At 37.1% G+C, this 20,137-nt stretch overlaps 1 protein-coding gene across 6 annotated transcripts in view; it reads right to left on the bottom strand.

Annotated features, from left to right (window-relative positions):
* NUBPL (NUBP iron-sulfur cluster assembly factor, mitochondrial) overlaps nt 1–20,137 on the bottom strand; it is a 245,809-nt gene that overhangs the window by 108,682 nt on the left and 116,990 nt on the right. The gene's annotated exons all lie outside the window — the stretch shown is intronic.

Here is a 20,137-nt window from a genome sequence, read left to right as displayed (position 1 = left end):
AGTCTTCTTCTAGCAGTTGGTCTTGCCTGATGAAATGTCAAAGTAAGTGAACTGAAGTGTCACCATCCTCGTGTCTAAGGAACATTCTGGTTGTGTTTCTTCTAAGACTGACAGCTTCTTCTGACAGTCCTTGGTACATTCAATATTCTTCACCAGCACCACAGTTAGAATGCATCAATTCTTCTTCTGTATTCCTTATTCATTTCCCAGCTTTCACATGCATATAACACAGATGAAAAGACCACGGCTTAGGTCATGTTCACCTTAATCATTAAAGTGACATCTTTGCTTTTAAAATGTTAAAGAGGTTGTTTGCATCAAATACAGCCAGTGCAATAAGTCATTTGATTTCTTGACTGCTGTTTCCATGGAGGTTGACTGTTGATTCAAGTAGAATGAAATCATTGACAACTTCAGTTTTGTTTTGTTTTTTCCCGTTATCATGATGTTTATCAGTCTGATTGTGAGGGTTTTCATTTTCTTCATATTCCAGCGTAATCCATACTGAAGGCTGTAGTCTTTGACCATCAGTAAGTGCTGTAAGTTTTCTTCATTATCAGCAAGCAAGGCTTTGTCATTTGTGTATCACAGGCTGTTAGTAAGTCATCCTCAAGGCTTGATGCTATGTTCTTCTTCATACAGCCTGGCTTCTCAGATTATTTGTTCAACATACAGATTGAAAACGCAAGGTGAAAGGATGCAACTCTGCTGCATACCTGTTCCAATTTTAAACCACGCACTCTGCCCTTGTTCTGTCTGAACCACTGCCTTTTGATTAGTGTACAGTTTCCACGAGCACAGTTAAGTGTTCTGTAATTCCCATTCTTCATGTTATCCCACCATAAATTGTTATGATCCACACAGTCAAATGCCTTCATGTTCTCGATAAAACGCAAGTAAACATCTTTCTGGTAGTCTCTGCTCTCAGCCTAGCTTTCTTACTCACTTGCTCCTTCCACATTAAACATTCTTCTCCAGACACCTGGATGGCTCACTCCCTTTTCTTCTATTCAAGCCTCTGCTTAAATGTCACCTCCACATGTAAGTCTTCCCTGACCATGAGAGCAAGGTCTTTGTTTGGTTCACCACATAAAACCAAAGAATGGTGCCTAGAATGGTGCCTAGCAAATTGTAGATGCTCAATAAATAGTAAATCACTGAATAAAGTAAAATAATGCAAATAAAGAGCTTAGGACAATGCTTGACAAACAGACAGAATTCAATGTTAGCTATTATATGACTAATAATATAGTTTCTGTGTTATTTTTCATACATCTATTAAACAAACTATCACTGAACACTTACTTAGTGCCAGGTGCTGTACTGTGTGATTTTTAAAATATTGATGTTGGGCTTTGGGAAGTTTTTTGAAACTAACTAGAGAGCAAGTGGCACAAAATGATAACTGCAATTCATAAAGGAATTAACGGTGTCTCCAAACAGTCCTGGATTTCTACTCCTTAGAGAATTTCTCCTTTATTTGATCTGGGCTATCAGTTTTTAGACCCCATTAGCCCAAGCACAGTACCAGGTCATAGCAGATGATCACAAAATATTAACAGTGTGGTATTATAATTTCCTTCTTTAATATTTTAATATTTGGTTCAGACTGTTGGTTTCTCCTAAAATCAACAGCCAAGACATAATCTGGCCACAAGCAATTATAAAATATAAAAACCGATATCATACAATAAGCCACATAGGGGACACAGTTATGGATACTTCTTAGATATAACCAAATACCTCATAAGATTGGTTTTCTGGGTTGAAAGCTTAGGACCGTAGTCTCATGGGACAACTTAGTTAACTCACATAATATAGTTCATAAAGTGTATGTTCTGCCTCCCAATGTGGTGACTAGTGTCTGGGGTCTTAAAAGCTTGCAAGCGACCATCCTGGTTACAACTATTAGTTTCTACTTGTCTGGAACGAAACAGAAAGAAGGAAACCAAAGGCTCAGAGAAAAAAGTAGTCCTCAGGACAGTCTACACAAACCACAACCTCATCTACCCAGAAATCAGCCAGGTGACTGGCTACCACTATCGACTGTTCTAATCAGGGCAACAGTAGAGGGACCCTGATAGAATGAGACCAAAATGAGGAATGGACCTCAAATTGCTAAAACAAAAAAACAGAACAGACTTACTGGACTGGTTGACAGTGGAGGACTCCCTGAGATACTCTTCAAACCTTGAACGGAAACTAAGCCCTGAGGTCCCCTTGTAGCTAAATAACAGACTGGCTCACAAAATAATGAATATCACCTGTAAGTACTGTGCTCCTTTAAAAAATCACTTATATGACACCAAATGGAAAACAATTACTTTAAAACAAAGATGAGACTGTAAGGGGGCAGGGAAACTAGATTAATGGAAATGGAACAACCAGGGTGGAAATAACGAGAATGTTGACACAAAGTAAAGAATGTAACCAATGTCACTGAATGATTTACACAGAAATTGTTGAATGGAAACCTAAGATGTTGTGTAACTCTTCACTGAAAAACAGTAAAATATTATTTTTTTAAAAAATTCAAATGCAGTTACACGAGAGACAGCTGAGGTGTAACAGAAAGAGTATAGCCACTTTCTAGCTATATGTGACCTTATGCAAACTACTTAGCTTCTCTATGCTTCTATTTCTCCATCTGCAAAATAACCACACAAAAAATATTACCCTATGTCATAAAAATATTATGAAAATGAAGTAAAATAAAGGAGCTAAAAATTCCAGGCACATATTATGCCACCATAAGTGTCTACTCTTTCAGCTCATGGAATATAAACTCAGCAATAGTATGGAATCTACAGAAAATATTTCATACTTTTGTGTATTGTCCACAATGTACAGTACAGGCTCAGTAAATGTTGTTCTTATGTGAAATTATCTAGGGGAAACATTCCTAATTTCCCAATTTTTAGATGGTAAAAGAATCAGAGAAGCAGAGCAATTTGTCTAAGGTTTTGTAAGTCATTAATAAAGCGAGAGTGGTAACCATGTACTTTACAAAAGGGAATCAGCATTTGTCCAGACTTGAAAGCTCTCTAATGCTGCTATTATTCTGTATGACTCCCAATAACTCATGTCATTTTTTTACTGATTTGTTCATTCTGCCAACACATCCTGAAATTCAACTACATACCTTGTACTATGCTAGGTGCTAGAGATGAAAAGAACAAGGCTTGGTCTCTCATCTACCATAAAGGAATTCAAGGGCTTTTTTAATAGTTAATCTTATGAGCTATAGAAACTTCTGGTGTGGAAATCAATTATTTTAGAAAAAGGCTTTATAGCAGTGCTGTCCAATAGAAGTTTCTCTGAGGATGAAAATATTCTATAATCTATGCCGTTACAATAGCCACTAGATACATGTGGCTATTGAGCACTTAAAATGTTGTTAGTATGACTGAGAAATTGAATTTTTAATTCTACTTAATTTTAATTCATTTAAATAGCCAAATTCAGCTAGTGGCTAATGTATTGGACAGCAGAGCTTTACAGACTAGGTAACATTTAGGCTGAGTTATTGACAAAGGAATAAGACATTACTGGGGAGAAGTGCATTCTGGGCAGTGGAAAGGGCACTAACTATCTTAATGGTTGTGAGAACAACTTAAGGTGTTCAGGAAAGGCTGTCTGGGACATGTGGAATGTGAAAGGAGAAGAGAGAAAGGGTAAGATAGGGCCAGAATATGAATCCCCCTAAAAACCAGGTTAAGGAGTTCAACTTTATCCTGAAGAAAATAGGAAAACTTCTATTATTTTAAGCTAACCCAGGGAATAGATAACCATTTTTGTGGTTTAGAAAGCAAATTTTGGCCATAAGTTGGGCAATACGTTAAAAGACGAAGAGACCAGTAGAAGGAAGACCAGCTATGTATGAAAGATTATTACAGCACTCCAAGTTACCTACATCATGAAGTCTTAAACTACAGCTATTAAAGTGAGAATGGAGATAAAAGAACAAAATCAAAAAACATTTTGGAGATAAAATTAATAGGACTTAGAGAACAATGAGATGTGGTGGCCAAGAACAGAACCAAAAAAAAAAAAACAAGTGAGGGTATCCAGTGTAAAAAACCAGGTAATATTGGCACTTGCTACAGTAACTGAAGAAATAAAGAAAGTTTATAAGCTCCTGCACAATATTACGCCTAGGAAAGCAATATAAATATCCAATAATGACCTAATGCACAATAAAAAAATCTAACATTCCATATAAAAAATTATGGAATCATTTCAGATGGAATATTATGCAGTCAGTATTAGTTTGTCAGTTTGTCGTAGTCTGAGGGCTTGAGTGTTGCTGTGATGCTGCAGGCTATGTCACTGGTATTTCAAAAAACAGCAGGGTCACCCATGGTGGACAGGTTTCACCAGAGCTTCCAGATTAACAAAGATTGGGAAGAAGGACCTGGTGATGTACTTATGAAAAAAACTGGCCAGCGAAAAACTTATGTACGGCAGCAGAACACTGTCTGCTATAGCGCAGGGAGATGAGCTCCTCAGGCTGGAAGGCACTCAAAGCACAACAGAGAAAGAAATGTTCCCTCAAAGTAGAGTCAACCTTAACGATGTGGATGGAATACAGCTTTCAGGACCTTCACTTGCTGATGAGGCATGACTCAAAATGAAAAGAAATAGCTGCAAACATTCATCAATAATCAGAATGTGGAATGTACGAAGCATGAATTAAGGAAAATTGCGAATTGTCAAAAATGAAACGGAATGCTCAAAGACAGTTGATATCCTAGGCATTAGTGAGCTAAAATGGATTGGTATTGGTTATTTTGAATCAGACAATCATATATGGTCTACTGTGCTGGGAATGACAAATTGAGGATGAATGGTATCACATTCATAATCAAAAACAATATTTCAAGATTTATGCTGAAATACAACACTGACAGTGATATGCGAATATCCATATGCCTACAAAGAAGACCAGTTAATACGACTATTCAAATTTATGCACTAGCCATTAATGCCAAAGATGAAGAAATTGAAGATTTTTACCAATTTCTGCAGTCTCAAATTGGTCAAACATACACTCAAAATGCATTGATAATTACTGGTGATTGGAATGCGAAAGCTGGAAACAAAGAAGAAGGATTGGTAGTTGGAAAACACAGCCCTGGCGTTCAAAAAGATTCCAGAGATATCACGATACAATTTGCAAGACTACTGACTTAGTCATTGCAAACACCTTTTTCTCAACAACATAAATGGCAACTATACACATGGAACTCTCCAAATGGAATTCACAGGAATCAAATAGACTACATCTTTGGAAAGAGACAATGGAAAAGTTCAATTATCATCAGTCAGAACAAGGCCAGGGGTTGACTGCAGAACAGAACATTAATTGCTTATATGTAAGTTCAAGCTGAAGCTGAAGAAAACTAAAACAAGTCCACTAAAGCCAAAGTATGACCTTGAATATATCCTACCTGAACTTAGAGACCATCTCAAGAACAAATCTGATGCACTGAACAGTAATCACTGAAGACCAGACAAGTTGTGCGATGACATCAAGGACATCATCCCTGAATAAAGCAAAAGGTCATTAAAGGGACAGCAAAGAAAGAAAAAGACCAAAATCAATGTCAGAAGAGACTCTGAAACTTGCTTTTGAAAGTAGGTAGCTAAAGCAAAAGGAAGAAATGATGAAGTAAGAAAACTGAACATAAGATTTCAAAGGGTGTCTCAAGAAGACAAAGTAAAATATTATAACGAAACGTGCAAAGACTTGAAGCTAGAAAAGCAAAAGAGAAGAACATGTTTGGCATTTCTCAAGCTGAAGGAACTGACATAAAAATTGGAGTCTGAGTTGCAATACTGAAGAATTCTATGGGCAAAAAACTGAATGACACAGGAAAAATCAAAAGAAGATGGAAGGAATACACAGTCACTGTACCAAAAAGAATTGGCTGACGTTCAACCATTTCAGGAGGTAGCACATGATCAAGAACAAATGGTACTGAAGGAAGAAGTCCAAGCACACTGAAAGCACTGGTGAAAAACAAGGCTCCAGAAACTGACGAAATACTAATTGAGATGTTTCAACAAACGGATGCAACACTGGAAGTGCTTACTTGTCTATGCCACAAAATTTGGAAGAGAGGAACCTGGCCAACCAAATGGAAGAGATTCATATACTTGTCTGTTCCAAAGAAAGTTGACACAAGGGAATGTTGAAATTATCGAACAATATGATGAATATCACATGAAATTAAAATTATACTAAGATAATTCAAAAAACATTTCCAACAGCATACCGACAGAAAATGAAATCAAATTCAGAAGAGGATGTAGAACGAGGGACATCATTGCTGATGTCAGATGGATCTTGGCTGAAAGCAAAGAATGCCAGGAAGACGTTTACCTGAGTTTTATTGACAACACAAAGGCATTTGACTGTGTGGATCTTAACAAATTATGGATAACATTGTGAAGAATGGGAATTCCGGAACACTTAATTGTGCTCATGTGGAACCTGTACATAGACCAAGAGGCACTTGTTCATAAAGAACAAGGGTATACTGCGTGTTAAAAATCAAAGGTGTCACCTTGAAGACTAAGGTGTGGCTGAACCAAGCCATGTTATTTTCAATTGCCTCATATGCATGCGAAAGCTGGACAGTGAAAAGGAAGACCGAAAAAGAATTGATGCATTTGAATTATAGTGTTGGCAAAGAATATTGAATGGACTACCAGAAGAATGAACAAATCTGTCTTGGAAGAGGTACAGCTAGACTGCTCCTTAGAAGCAAAGATGATGAGACTTCGTCTCAAGTACTTTGGACATGTTAGCAGGAGGGACCAGTTCCTGGAACAGCACATCAAGTTTGGTAAAGTAGAAGGTCAGCACAAAAGTAGAAGACCCTTCACGAGATGTACTGACACAGTGGATGCAACAATGGACTCAAACATCGCCATGATTGTGAGGATGATGCAGGACCAGGCAGTGCTTTGCTCTGTTGTACACAGGGCCGCTATGAGTCAGAGCTGGCTTGACAGCCCTTAACAACAACAACATCAGGCACTTACTAAAATCATTTTAGAAGTACATATAATAGCAGGGTAAAATGTTCATGACAAGGCAAATGAAATAAGTAGGACACAAAGCACGACAAACAGCGTTATCCTGATTTTGTTTTATGCAGTCACAGAATTTTAAAATTTGAAAGAAATATGCCAAAAAGTTAACTGTGGTTTACTTTGGTAGTGGTGATGGGTCATGATGATCTCTCTCTTTAACCTCTTTTTTTTTCTCATTATCGAAAAGTACAGAATCTTTTTCTTAATAAAAATAAAGCTTTGCGCTCTAAAGCACTATATCTAGAAGCACCAGGATGCATGTGAAACTACTCAGGCCTGCAGTCCAGTCACATATAAGGGAAGACAACACGACCTAATCCTTAGTCTACTGCAGATTCTTTATGGGAGACTAAGTTCATAGTGGAGAAGCCCCGGTGGTGCAGTGGTTAAGTGTTCAGCTGCTGACAGAAAGGTATGCAGTGTGAACCCCAGCCACTCCATGGGAGAAAGATGTGGCAGTCTGCTTCCATAAAGATTTACAGCTGTGGAAGCCCTATGGGGCAGTTCTACTCTGTCCTATAGGGTCACTAGGAGTTGGAATTCAACTCAATGGCAATGGTTAAGTTCACAGCAAATTTAATAAGGCAGCTTTTTTCCCTTTTAGAAAGTACAAAATGGATAATTTCCTATTTAATTTATACATAACATCTTACTGTGTATGACTTATGGCTGTATACATGCAATTATAAGTTGGAGACTGGTATAAAGCAGGATTTATTCTGTGTAGTCATGCAAAAAGAAATTTATTCTGCTCGTGCCCAATTTCAATTACTCTGGTTCATCTGATACAGGGCAGGCACTATATGCTGAAGAAGCAGCTCAGCAAATACTAATCATTTTTATACGTACATGCCAGTCCCTTTTTGTACTTAACAAAATCTGGCTTTCTAAATTCTAAATTTAGATTTACTAAGAAATCCTGACCTGGTATAGATAAACCTACTAAAGATGTATATAGCTATGACAAATCTTCATACATCATCGATGTGAATAAAATACAAATACACAGGCAACGTAATTTTTAAGCTATAATTTTAATCACTTTACTTTGTAGTAAGATGTATTTGTCATGAGAAACCATGTGTACAATAAAAAGAGAATCTTAGCCTCCTACTCCTAGCCGTATGACAAGCCTTATTCAGATCATTTTATCCAAGGAGAAAACAAGAAGTTGGAATTAAAAGCATTTTTTCATTTTGATGTCTAGAAAGCTGGTTGCATTTCCTTAACTAGAACTCACTGTATAACTTATATCTAGGTTTTCTATTAAAACATACCAGCAGACAGGTAGACTTTTCTCTGGGACACTTGTAAACACGCCTCAGGGCTAAGTACCGTAGTAGCAATGGGCTCACTCAATGAATATAACAAGATTGACCAAGGTCAAACAGTGAGATAGTAGCAGATCTGGGAAGAGGGCCTGGTCTCTTAGCTTGAAATCTAGTGCTCCTCTCTGACAAGATTACAGTTCTTACATTAAAATATATTTTCCCTGAGAGATGTAACAAGGAATACATTTAGGATACCTGCTGGTGACACTTGGGCAACATCATCTAGCTCTCAGTTCCAGAAACTGTCTCAGATGCATTGGCTGACTACCACATGCTACACAGTAGGAAAGACTCACTAAATAATCATTCCACAAAGAGAATTCAGAAATCTGCAACAGCAATTAGCCACCACTATCTTTTTTTTTTTTTTTTTTATCTTAGTATGTTTCTGCAATCTGATGTCCATTTCCATGGAAACAGAAAAATAAGTGAGAGACAGCCAAGAGAAGCGATGTCAGAACTTCTCAGGTTCAGTGGCTGGGGCTGAAAGCTGTGAATGCCTCTATTATTTTTTCCCCCAAACAGAATCAGCTGACTTCTGGCACATAATCGATTCTCAAATTAGGCAATGTCAGCCTGCTTGGAAGAAGCATAAAGCTAAAGAACAGGCTTGGGTTTTCATTTTGTTTTGTTTTTGAGGGCTTAGATTAAGGGGAAAGAAGCCAAAAATTAAAACCAAATCCATTCAAAACTCTAAATTTCTAAAACATGAAAATGCAATAAAATTGTTTCAAATTCACGAAGTAAACAGAATTTCTTCACTGTGATGGGGGAATTTATAGGTCCCCTAGAGAGTGCTGTCTGGAATGAATAGCAAGAGTGCTGTCTGGAATGAATAGCAAGAGGGTGGAGATAGGGAAGACACAGGTTGCAGAGGAAGCAGCATGTACAAAGGCCCTGAGGCAATAGATGTGGACCTTTCAAGGCACTACAAGCACACAGAGCACTTAGAGTGAAGGGAGGGGTTATCACAGAAGGCTTTCCCAAAAGAGGTGACATATAAACTAAGACCTGAAGAACAGTAAGGAGTTAGGGGACAGCATTCTTGCAGAGGGAAGAGGATGAGGGAAAACCTAGAAGCAAGAGAGAGAAAAATGGATTAAGGATAGCAAATGGCTTAGGACAGATTGAGCAGACAGAGTAAGAGTTAGGAAGGCGGCCATGATTAGGTCAATAAGGGCCTTATTTCTCAAGCTAAATTTTGAACTTTTGTACAGAAAACAACAAGGCACCACTGAATATTCTAAATCAAGAAAGTAACATGATGAGATCTGCATTTAAGAAAGATTAGTCAAATGGTTTGGAGAGGGATGCTGGTGAGGAGTGAGCTTCTTGGATCAGGTGGACGCTTGAGACTATGTTGGCATCTCCTCCCTGGAGGGGAGATGAGAGGATAGAGGGGGTTAGAAGCTGGTGAAATGGACACACAAAGAGAGAGTAGGGGGAGGGAGTGGGCTGTCTCATTAGGGGGAGAGCAATTGGGAGTATGTAGCAAGGTGTATGGAAATCCTGGTGGCTTAGTGGTTGAGTACTACAGCTGCTAACCAAGAGGTCGGCAGTTCAAATCCACCAGGTGCTCCTTGGAAACTCTGTGGGGCGGTTCTACTCTGTTCCCTAGGGTTGCTATGAGTCGGAATCGACTCGACGGCAATGGGTTTGGTTTGGTTTGGTTTTTAGTAAGGTGTATATAACTTTTTGTGTGAGAGACTGACTTGATTTGTAAACTTTCACTTAAAGCCAACAAAAATTAAAAAAAAAAAAAGATTAGCCAAAGTGGTAACTTTGGTGAAGGTTAAGACAGTACACAATACTACGGAAGCCAGTGCAACTTTATACAAAGCAAGGTCATGGAAGCACCATAGACATATCCAAACTCCCTGAGGGACCAACTTACTAGGCTGAGGACTGTGGACTGTGGACTGTGCTCTCAGGGAACATCAAGCTCAATTGGCACAACATAGTTTATAAAGAAAATGTTCTACACTACACTTTGGTAAGTAGTGTCTGTAGTCTTAAAAGCTTGTGTGTGGCCAACTAAGATACTCCACTGGTCTCACCCTTTTGGGAGCAAGCGAGAATGAAGGAAACTAAAGACACAAAGAAAAGATTAGTCCAAAGGGCTAATGGACCACAACTACCACAGCCTCCACCAGATTGAGTCCAGTATAACTAGATGGGGTCCAGCTACCACCACTGACTGCTCTGACAGGGATCACAATAGAGGGTCCTGGACAGAGCTGGAGAAAAATGTAGAACAAAATTCTAACTCACAAAAAAAGACCAAACTTCCAGGCCTGACAGAGATGGCAGAAACCCTGAGAGTATGGCCCCCCAACACCCTTTTAGCTCAGTAATGAAGTCACTTCTGAGGTTCACCCTTCAGCCAGAGATTGGACAGACCCATAAAATGAAACAAGACTAAAGGTGCACACCAGCCTAGGGACAAGGGCGAGAAGGCAGGAAGGGACAGGAAAGCTGGAAATAGGGAGCCCAAGGTCGAGAAGGGAGAGTGTTGACATGTCATGTAGCTGTTAACCAATGTCATAAAACAATATGTATTTAATGAGAAGCTAGTTTGTTCTGTAAACTTTTTTCTAAAGTACAATAAAAAAAAGGATCAGTCAACTATCTCAAATTACACAGGAGATATATATATATATATATATATATATATATATATATATGTAGTCTGTTACAATTTGCCACAGTATAAGTAACGATGGACTGCATTGGGAGAGGCGAAGCTGAGATGGGAGAACAGGACACAATGAATATGAGCAGTGGGGGAGAAAGAAGGATGACTTAAGGATGATATCCAGAATTTTGGCCTGAACAGCTAGGTGGATGGTGGTGCCAATCACAAGCAAAGAAGGAGGAGTTGCAGGTAGGTGGGGCAGTGATGAGTTTTCATCTGGACTTCATGACTTTGAGGTATCCATGGACAGTCAACCAGAGCTTGACTAAACACTACTTAAAAGACTGTATAACTTGATCTCACATAAAAACTGCACCACAAAAATCTATTCTCAAAATTAACAAAAATGCAACTGATGTGGAATGAAAAAGAGACATTTAAATAATCAGTGTGAGAGTAAAGAGATTTACAAAGACAATCTTTCAGAAATGCCCTGTAAAGTATATTCACAGAGTTATAGAATACCAAAATGTAAAATGGGCATATTTCATTGGATTTATGTTTAAATAACATTAGTTTTTAATGTTTATGAATATATATGAATCTAATCCATCCTTAAATCATCAAAACTTTATAAAAAGTTATAAATACAAATCTGCAGCTAAAGGAAAACTCTTAATACAATATCAATTAGGATATCAGAGTTGATACTGAATGATCATCTTTTCAGTTCAAAATCTGAAACTTTAAAATTTCAGTTGTACAGCGTAAGTACTTAAAAGCTCAGTCTAGGGAATCAGAGAGACCATTTGTGGAACCCTGGCCAAGTTAAATCTCCTTGTGCCTAAAATAAGAATCGACTCAATGGCACTGGCTTCACTACCAATTATACAGAATTGTGTGGATTAGATGAGATAATACAAATAAAACATTACAAGGCTTGGCACATATTAAATACTCAGTAATATGTAATAGTATATATTTATCTAAGGATAATTAATTATATCAATAATACATTAATTCAAATCTATTTAATCTGATGCTTTCTAGATTCAGGTAACCAGTACATCAGACTTAGATTCTATCAAAATGCACTAAAAGTCTAACATATGTATTTGTATGGACATACGTTCAGGCTTGGAATAAACACAAAAAAGAAATACGATAAAAGATGTCTTAATTAATCATGAGTCATTTCTTTTGGTGGCCTTTTCATCACCAAACTAACAATACGTAAAATAGTATTAAATACACACAAAAATCTATGAATGTAATTTAGTATGGCATTATTCACAGGCTACGAATGATCACATAGCATTTAAAATCATTCCTTAAAAAAATCAATAAATACAGGTTCACATGAAACTAAAGAATTTATGGGGGCAAGTTTCATGCCTTTCTTATTTACAACAATTTCCCTAGAATGTAACCACTGAAAGAATGAATAGAGCCAGTGGATAGACTGCTTTAAAAAGTAATAGGGAGACACTGATGGTCTTTGAGATGACTGACATCATGAGAATTATGCTTTGGGAAGAATAATCTGTCAGTCTCTGGGTAAGTGAAAAGGGGAAGAATTAAGTTAGAGAAGGGAGAATGAAAGAGGATGAACAAGTTGCCGAAACTGCCAGCAGCAGTTTAAGATAGTCTTTTAACAATAAAAACCTGACCAAATGAATAACACAGAATCAATCTGCAGTGACTGTGAAAAAGGTGGGAACACAATTTAATCAGCATAAAATAATCACAACAAAAATAGTTACTGTATTTCATCAAATCTAAAACACCATAGATAGTGAGATATACCATTATTTTACGTACCATAAAAAAGGGGAAAATGCTATTCAACTGACACAATACCAATATATTATTGACTATAAAATTTCAATATGTTATTGATTATAAATTCAATTTCAGAGATATTAAAATGGGAAAAATACAGGGCTTCGAACTGGTTCTAAATTGTTCAGTCAGGGCTAATAGAAACAAGGGCAGCAGGAGCGTTGCAAAGCAACCAAATCTCTTGCACGTCACCTTTTGACCCAAGTAGGTACCCACTCAGAGATGGTGGCCAACAGCGCTGCTTCGAACCTGTATTGCTCTCGACAGTCCTGCCAATAATCCAATCTCCTCCATCAGAAAACTTTCAGGAGCTTGAAGTGGGAGATTTGATTATTGGCAGGGCTGTGGAAAGCAACACACATTCAAAGAGGTGCAGTAGGCCACCATCTTTCAGTGGGTCACCACTGCCTGCTGCCCGTTTCCTATTCCAGTCAAGAGCTGACAAGAAATTCAGTTGCTGTGCAATGCCGGCACTGCCCTTGTTTCTGTCAGCCATGACTGAACCATTTACAACCAGTTCAAAGCCCTGTGAAAATATGTATCATAAAATCAATAAAATATAGTATCTGCTGAAAGTATAAAAAAGGTGTACAATCCCATGAAATTTCCAAAGATAGTCATAACTCTCCTGATAGCCTGCATCGGATCTATTCAAATCTCCTTGGATTCTGACTCACCGGCAGGCTTCCAACATTTGATTCTGACCCCATAATCACCCTCCCTCATCTGCCCTTAAGGAGTTATGAAAACCCTTACCCATTCAATAATGGCCACAGCTCTAAGAAGTTCTCCTGAGAGCCCAGCAAGTAATCATATATGACCTTTATTAGGCCCTTTAATTAACATTGCAGAAGACAAGGTCCTACCTTTTACAATTATCCTCATCTTACACTCAGTTCAAATCACTGTAGACTTTTATTCCTCAATCTCTGTATCAACAACAGAAAAGAGTCAAAATGCTCGGAACTCTTCTGGAAGTGTTCAAAACAGAAACGGGATATTGTAAGGGTTTGTCAATTAGCCACTTTCCAAAGGCAAATTATGTTAGGCCCACCGATTTTTGCTACTAATGAATTGTGTCTGACATCATTGTATCCCCCTTTAATCAATATATTTCAGTGGATCGGCACATTTTGCTATTAGCACTTCCTTTTGCACTAATTTTGATAGCTGGCTTTCAACTGAATGAGACAGTGGCATTTATCAGTTCTTTTGTAAACAAGTCAGCTTTCAGCATGCTTCCCACTTCTACCAGAGCTACAGTTAGAGCCCTCCTTTAACATTAACTCCTTTAACTGTTCCAGGACCTCTGTATTATTACTTTTCCTGAAGATTCACAAAGAAGGAAATAGGAAAAGTTTCTCTATGTTGTAAGACACAAAAGAAATCTAAGCAGCTTTGTTTTATCGACAATGATGATAAATGATGGCTTCAATTTCCCGGTAACTTTCTGTCCTTCCTCTCACTCTTGTTACTTCCTTTCTTGCTCTCTTTTCAGATTCAGGCTTGGAGTTAAACCAGATGCTCTGTCTTTCCCTTGTTTTCCTCATTTCTTTATTTGGATGTCAGAAAAATCACAAAAGATACCTGTTACATTCTGTGTTTAGATTGAATAGTAAATTGTACCCCCAAATTTACATTCTGAAAGTAAGAATTCTGATCCTCTGTGTTCTCTTGCTGAGAATAAAAAATTAATAAGAAGGGACAAAATCAAGGCAAGGACTCGAGTCTCTCCTTAGGAAGCATTTGAGTCAATGACAGAGAAGTAAAACTGGTAAGCTGAGGCCAGAGATTTAATCATTTCTAGAGTTCAGGTTAACCTATGAATGGGCTGAGAGTATATTTTTCACACAGGCAGCAAGATTCATCCAAAGCAAACAAAGGCTTTGAACCAGAACGAAAGGGGAAGATCAGATGAGAAATCTAAACACATTGAAAAGTTCCAGGGAAGAAGTCCATATAACTAGACAGGCAAAGACGTCTCACCTTGCCAAAGGGGAAAGCCAGTCTGAAGAAATGGCTAGTGATGTGCCAAATGGAAGAAGAAGGGCGATGACATGTTAGTTCCTGCCATGAAATCATCCAGGGCAGAGCAAGGTGTGTATGACTACGAGGCCTAAAACCTAAGGGAGGAATTCAAGGAATTCAGGGCTAAGAATGGTATAGGGCTTTCATCTTCCAAAGGTGCCAGGGGTAGGGCAGATCCAAGAAGGTCAACAACTGATGCAGAGCAGAAGATAATCTAGCTAAGCTGTATAAAAACAGAGGCTTGCAGCAGAAGGCCTTCCTCCAGAAGTCAGGTTAAAAAATAAACTCCGAGAGATTCAGGTTTACAGTCTTACAATTGCTCCAACCCAAAACTACACAGAGTAGTTTACAATAGAGAACAATAACTCTACTTATTTTTTTACAGTTTTGTTACTTTGTTATAGTTCCCTCACTTTCTTGATAAAATTAATCATCACCAAAAGTTTAGCAGCCAAACGCTTAACCACTGTGCCACCAGGGCCCCATACAGAACAATAAAAAAAAAAAAAAATTTTTTTTTTTTTTTAGTACAATAGCAACATGTAAAAAAAAAAAAATTATGTAATAATAAAGCTGCATACATAAGTATTCAGTCATCACAGTGAGGTCAGATGTCCAATACTGGCATCTAAGTCATCTTTAATAATTATCAGAAAAAGAGAAGCATTTTAAGTAGGAAGAAAATGATTGATTGGTTTCATAGATGGTTTCTAAAGCCTTCTGATTACTTGTTCTCTTTCAATACTGACCCCAGAGATTTTTCTATGACATGGAACCCACATTAGTTCATGAAATCTGATATCCTGTAACATCCCTACCAACCTGAATGGTCAATACTATATAATACTCAACCCTGTTCTCTATGTTCCAACTTTGAGTGTCATAAATAAAACATTGTATGACAGTGCTTGAAAGTCATCATAATTTCTAGCATATCTTAACTTATGACTATAAGTCAAAAGCAGGTCTGTAACTAACAGCTTTATTTTACAATTTTGAAGTCTGGAACTATGTCATATACAACCTTGTGTCCTCAACATCTAACCAATGCCGTAAAATAGTAAGCAAGCAATAAACATGTGCTACTGAAGATGACAAAAAGTCCAACGACATTTTAAACATACAGCAATAATATCTGTTAAATGAACAAATAAATGCATGGTAGTCAAAAGGAACCACTACTAGATTACTAAATCTGAGCTAGATAACACTGCCTCATAAAAACATTTCAAAGAACTACGCTTTAGTTATATTGTACTTCTATTTCTTTGTTCACTAATCTACAGTTTTAAAAGAAAAAGGAGAATTCAAAAACAGGCTTAACACAGTAGAGTCTTTAGCCTCAGATTAAGTTCTCAAAAAATCTAAAAGAAATAATTTTTATTATATTAAAACTCTGCTTCATGGTTAACAGTTTTTTTAAGAAAAAATTTTAAGTCTTAGGTGCTGAAAGCCTATTACCCTGTTCACTTGAATCAAAATTGTTTAGTGTTCTTCATTCTTTAATGTTTCATGGAGGCTTATAAACTATTTTTTAAATATGAGACTGCCAAAGTACCTGATGATGCAAAAATCATAAAGGGGAATGAATAAGAAGGTCAGATGTCCAACACTGACAATAAAGACATTCAATAGCTTCACCTACAGTTAATGCATAAGTCTGTGAATGTTTTCTATGCCATGTAATAAACTTCTTTGGTATATTTAGACATGGTTTTTTTTATCTTAATTATCTTTTTTTTTTATCTTAATTATCTTAAGAATAGCATTTATGTTTTATGTCTTTGCCTAAGTGTCTGGCTACCTCTAAAATTTAATATACCAAAAAAAAAAAAAAATCAAACCCACTGCTGTCGAGTGGATTCCGACTCATAGCGACCCTATAGGACGAAGTAGAACTGCCCATAGAGTTTCCAAGGAGCGTCCGGTGGATTCGAACTGCCGACCTTTTGGTTAGCAGCTATAGCACTTAACCACTACACTACTAGGGTTTCCAAAATTTAATATATCATACTATAAATCTCAGTGAGGAACGTAATTTATATTATTACATATGTCAAAGGAAGAAAAATGGATAATTTCCTTAAAAACTGTTAAAACTACGAATGACTAAAAAGAAGGTCACTTAAAATAGTTTTCTCATGCCTCCATATAACTCAAAAGTCAGAAGACCTCCAGATCTATTACTGCAAACAAATGATAAAAATTCAGATATGACTCAGTTAAGAGTAGATACATTGCCCTACTAATATTTAAAGTTAAACACTGAATTGTCTAATAGTTCACTTTAACAAGAGCCTGTTTAAAACCTTTTGGTATAATAATAATTTGTTATACAAAATATTGTTTTTGATCAAATGAGTGATAGATTGGACAATATATTTTTGTCATATTGACTTGATATTGGAATGATCCCGGTATTGAAACTTCGTATGTATTTATTTCCACAGCACACTGGCCAACACCTAATAGACCTCTCTTGTCATGAAAATTAAATACAGAAAAGAATTTGATTGTTAATTATGCTGTTAAACATGGGGAAAAAAATACACCTATTATAGCTTCTTGTATAATTATTTGTCATTTGAGAAACTATGTGTCAAACTCCTTTAGTTCTTCCCGTGAGAGGTGGTTAGAGGGCCTCAAAAAAAAAAATCTCATTTTATACAGGATTAAGAAGAGCTTAGACCACACTCAAAAGCAAAATTCTTTAGAAAACCAAGGGCTGAGAACATTCCTTATTCAAAAGTGAAATTCCATTGTCAGGGAAATCACTAATACCAACTATCAAGGGAAAATGTTCATTCCCATTGCAGGATCAGCTAGAGTGAAACTGCTTCCTTAGTTGCTAGGAAACAACCAACTCATTATATGCCATTATCAGAACCCTAGAGAAGAAAACTGGCATCTGCTTCACATTTGGGGATACTGGAGATTAAACTAAAAGCACTAAAACTGCTGCCAAAAATCCCTGGTCTCTAGGGTTTACACTGTGACCACAGCAGGAGCTGACATCAGGATAGCCTTTGAAGTTTGCCTTTCTGTAGCCCTTTTTCCAATAACTAAAATTATTTTTTCCAATATCTCACATTTCCAAACTCAAAGACTCCAAGAAAAGACTTCCTCATTTGAGCCACACTAACCATATCTATACTGAGGAGAACCTGGGCGTAGGAAAAAAATAACTACTGAGAAATCTTAAAAAACAGCAGAAAAATGAAAAATTATTACTATTCATCAAATGAAATATACTAGGTGTTTATGCCTTTAATTAATTAAAGGCAACATGAAAAGTAAAAGGAGCATGTTTCAAACATCAGGAGACTAAAAGAAAATACATTCTGGTAAATCCAGTACTCAGAATGACATTCTAGAATTTATCTGGCTGTTTTCCTAATTGATCCTAAAGATTAACTTCTAATTTTATGATCTGGCGAATCTTCTCACAATGCATCGCCACAGAGTTTGTTCATGAACATACACCACATTCATTCATCAATCTCTTTACTTTCTCCTAGCAGATGAGGCTACAGGGCGATTAAGTGGAATTATGTGGATAAACTACTAGATGTTGACAAAGCAAAACCAAGAGACTCCCTATACAACTGTTTCTATACCCTGAAGAAATAGTATTTATAGCAGCATTATTCATAATATCCAAAAACTGCAGACAATCCAAATGTCCATCAACTTAAGAATAAACTTTTTTTTTTTCATAAAATGTAATATTATTCAGCAATAAAAAGGACCCCCTTATTTATATATGCAACAACATGGACGAGTTTCAAAAGTATTAGGCACAGTGGTTAAGAGCTTGGCTGTGAACCAAAAGGTCAGCAGTTCAAATCCACCAGCTGCTCCCTGGAAACCCTATGGGACAGTTCTACTCTGCCCTATGGGGTCACTATGAGTCAGAATTAACTCGATGGCAATGGATTTTTTGGGTTTAAGTGAAAGAGGCCAACTATAATATTCTATATGATTCCATTCACAGAACATGCAAAACTAATTTTTGGTAACAGAAATCACGATAGTGGTTATCTATGGGGGACGAGGTGTTGAAAAGACAGGAGCCTAAGGGAACTTTCCAGAGGGATAGAAATGTTCTCTATCTTAATTGAGTGTACACACATGCACATATACTCTTTGAATTGTATACTTAAAATCTGTACATCCCATTGGATGTGCAATTTTAACTCAACAAGATATTGTCAGGGTAAAAAAATTCAACCAAACTTTCAGTTCAAGATGGCAGACTGACCACAAGTATTTACCTTCTCCCCTAAAAATAGTTACTGGGAGAAGACATGAAAGGAGCTTCTGGAACACTGGTATTTTTCTATTTTCTTGACCTAAATGATGATTACATAGCTGTTATAGTTTGGTATAATTCATCTACCTGAACACTGGTATGTACATGCTTCTGTATATATGCTATACTCAATTTTTTTTTTAAATCAGTCACTGAATCAGGTATCCCCTACAATCCACTGCTGTACAAAGCTTCTGCCCAGCTACTTTACTGTTCAAAGTATAGTCCTAAAATATCAGCTTTTCAGTTCCTATTAAAATGTACAGACAAAAAAAAACTGACTTTACGAAAAAGCCTGTAAGGTAAATATGCAGTCCACTCACTACTCGAGGCATCCTCTACGTATTCCAATAAAATATGGATCCATTTTTTTACCTCATCTTTCATTCTGATATTTCCTAGTATGCTTGCTGAAGATGTATCCTTAGCACGCATCATAGTAAACCGTGACTTTTACGTGATTTGTGTATCAGAGAGCTCGTTTTTGTCAAATCTCCAACAGGGTCCCCTGCCAGACTACCAAATTCCCTAAACATATTTTTAAGCTGAGCCTTTGATAAATGTTGCAAAGAACAAAGAATAAAACCAAATTTCTGAAATGCTGAAAGCCTGGCTGAATTCAGAAACCAAAACTTTATAAATGCAGGCAATTAACACAACCATTCTATAGTCCCCAGTGGATTTAGTAGTACAGAAAAGAGAAGGCTGGATTGCTCCAGACAAATAAAGGTCAAGGTCACACAGGAATTGGGGAAGATGGAGTGTTTTGGGGAGCATAACTGAAATAACCAAATGTAGATCTCGGCAAGAAAGAAGGGGAAATGTAGCCAAGAGACTTAAATGGCTAGGAGAACAGTCTGGGACCAGAGATCAAAGCAGCAATAGTGA

Source organism: Loxodonta africana, chromosome 10 (assembly GCF_030014295.1).
Source record: "Loxodonta africana isolate mLoxAfr1 chromosome 10, mLoxAfr1.hap2, whole genome shotgun sequence".
NCBI classification, from domain to species: domain Eukaryota; kingdom Metazoa; phylum Chordata; class Mammalia; order Proboscidea; family Elephantidae; genus Loxodonta; species Loxodonta africana.
The sequence above is the reverse complement of the archived record's forward strand: the minus strand, read 5'-3'. Positions and strand labels throughout refer to the sequence as shown.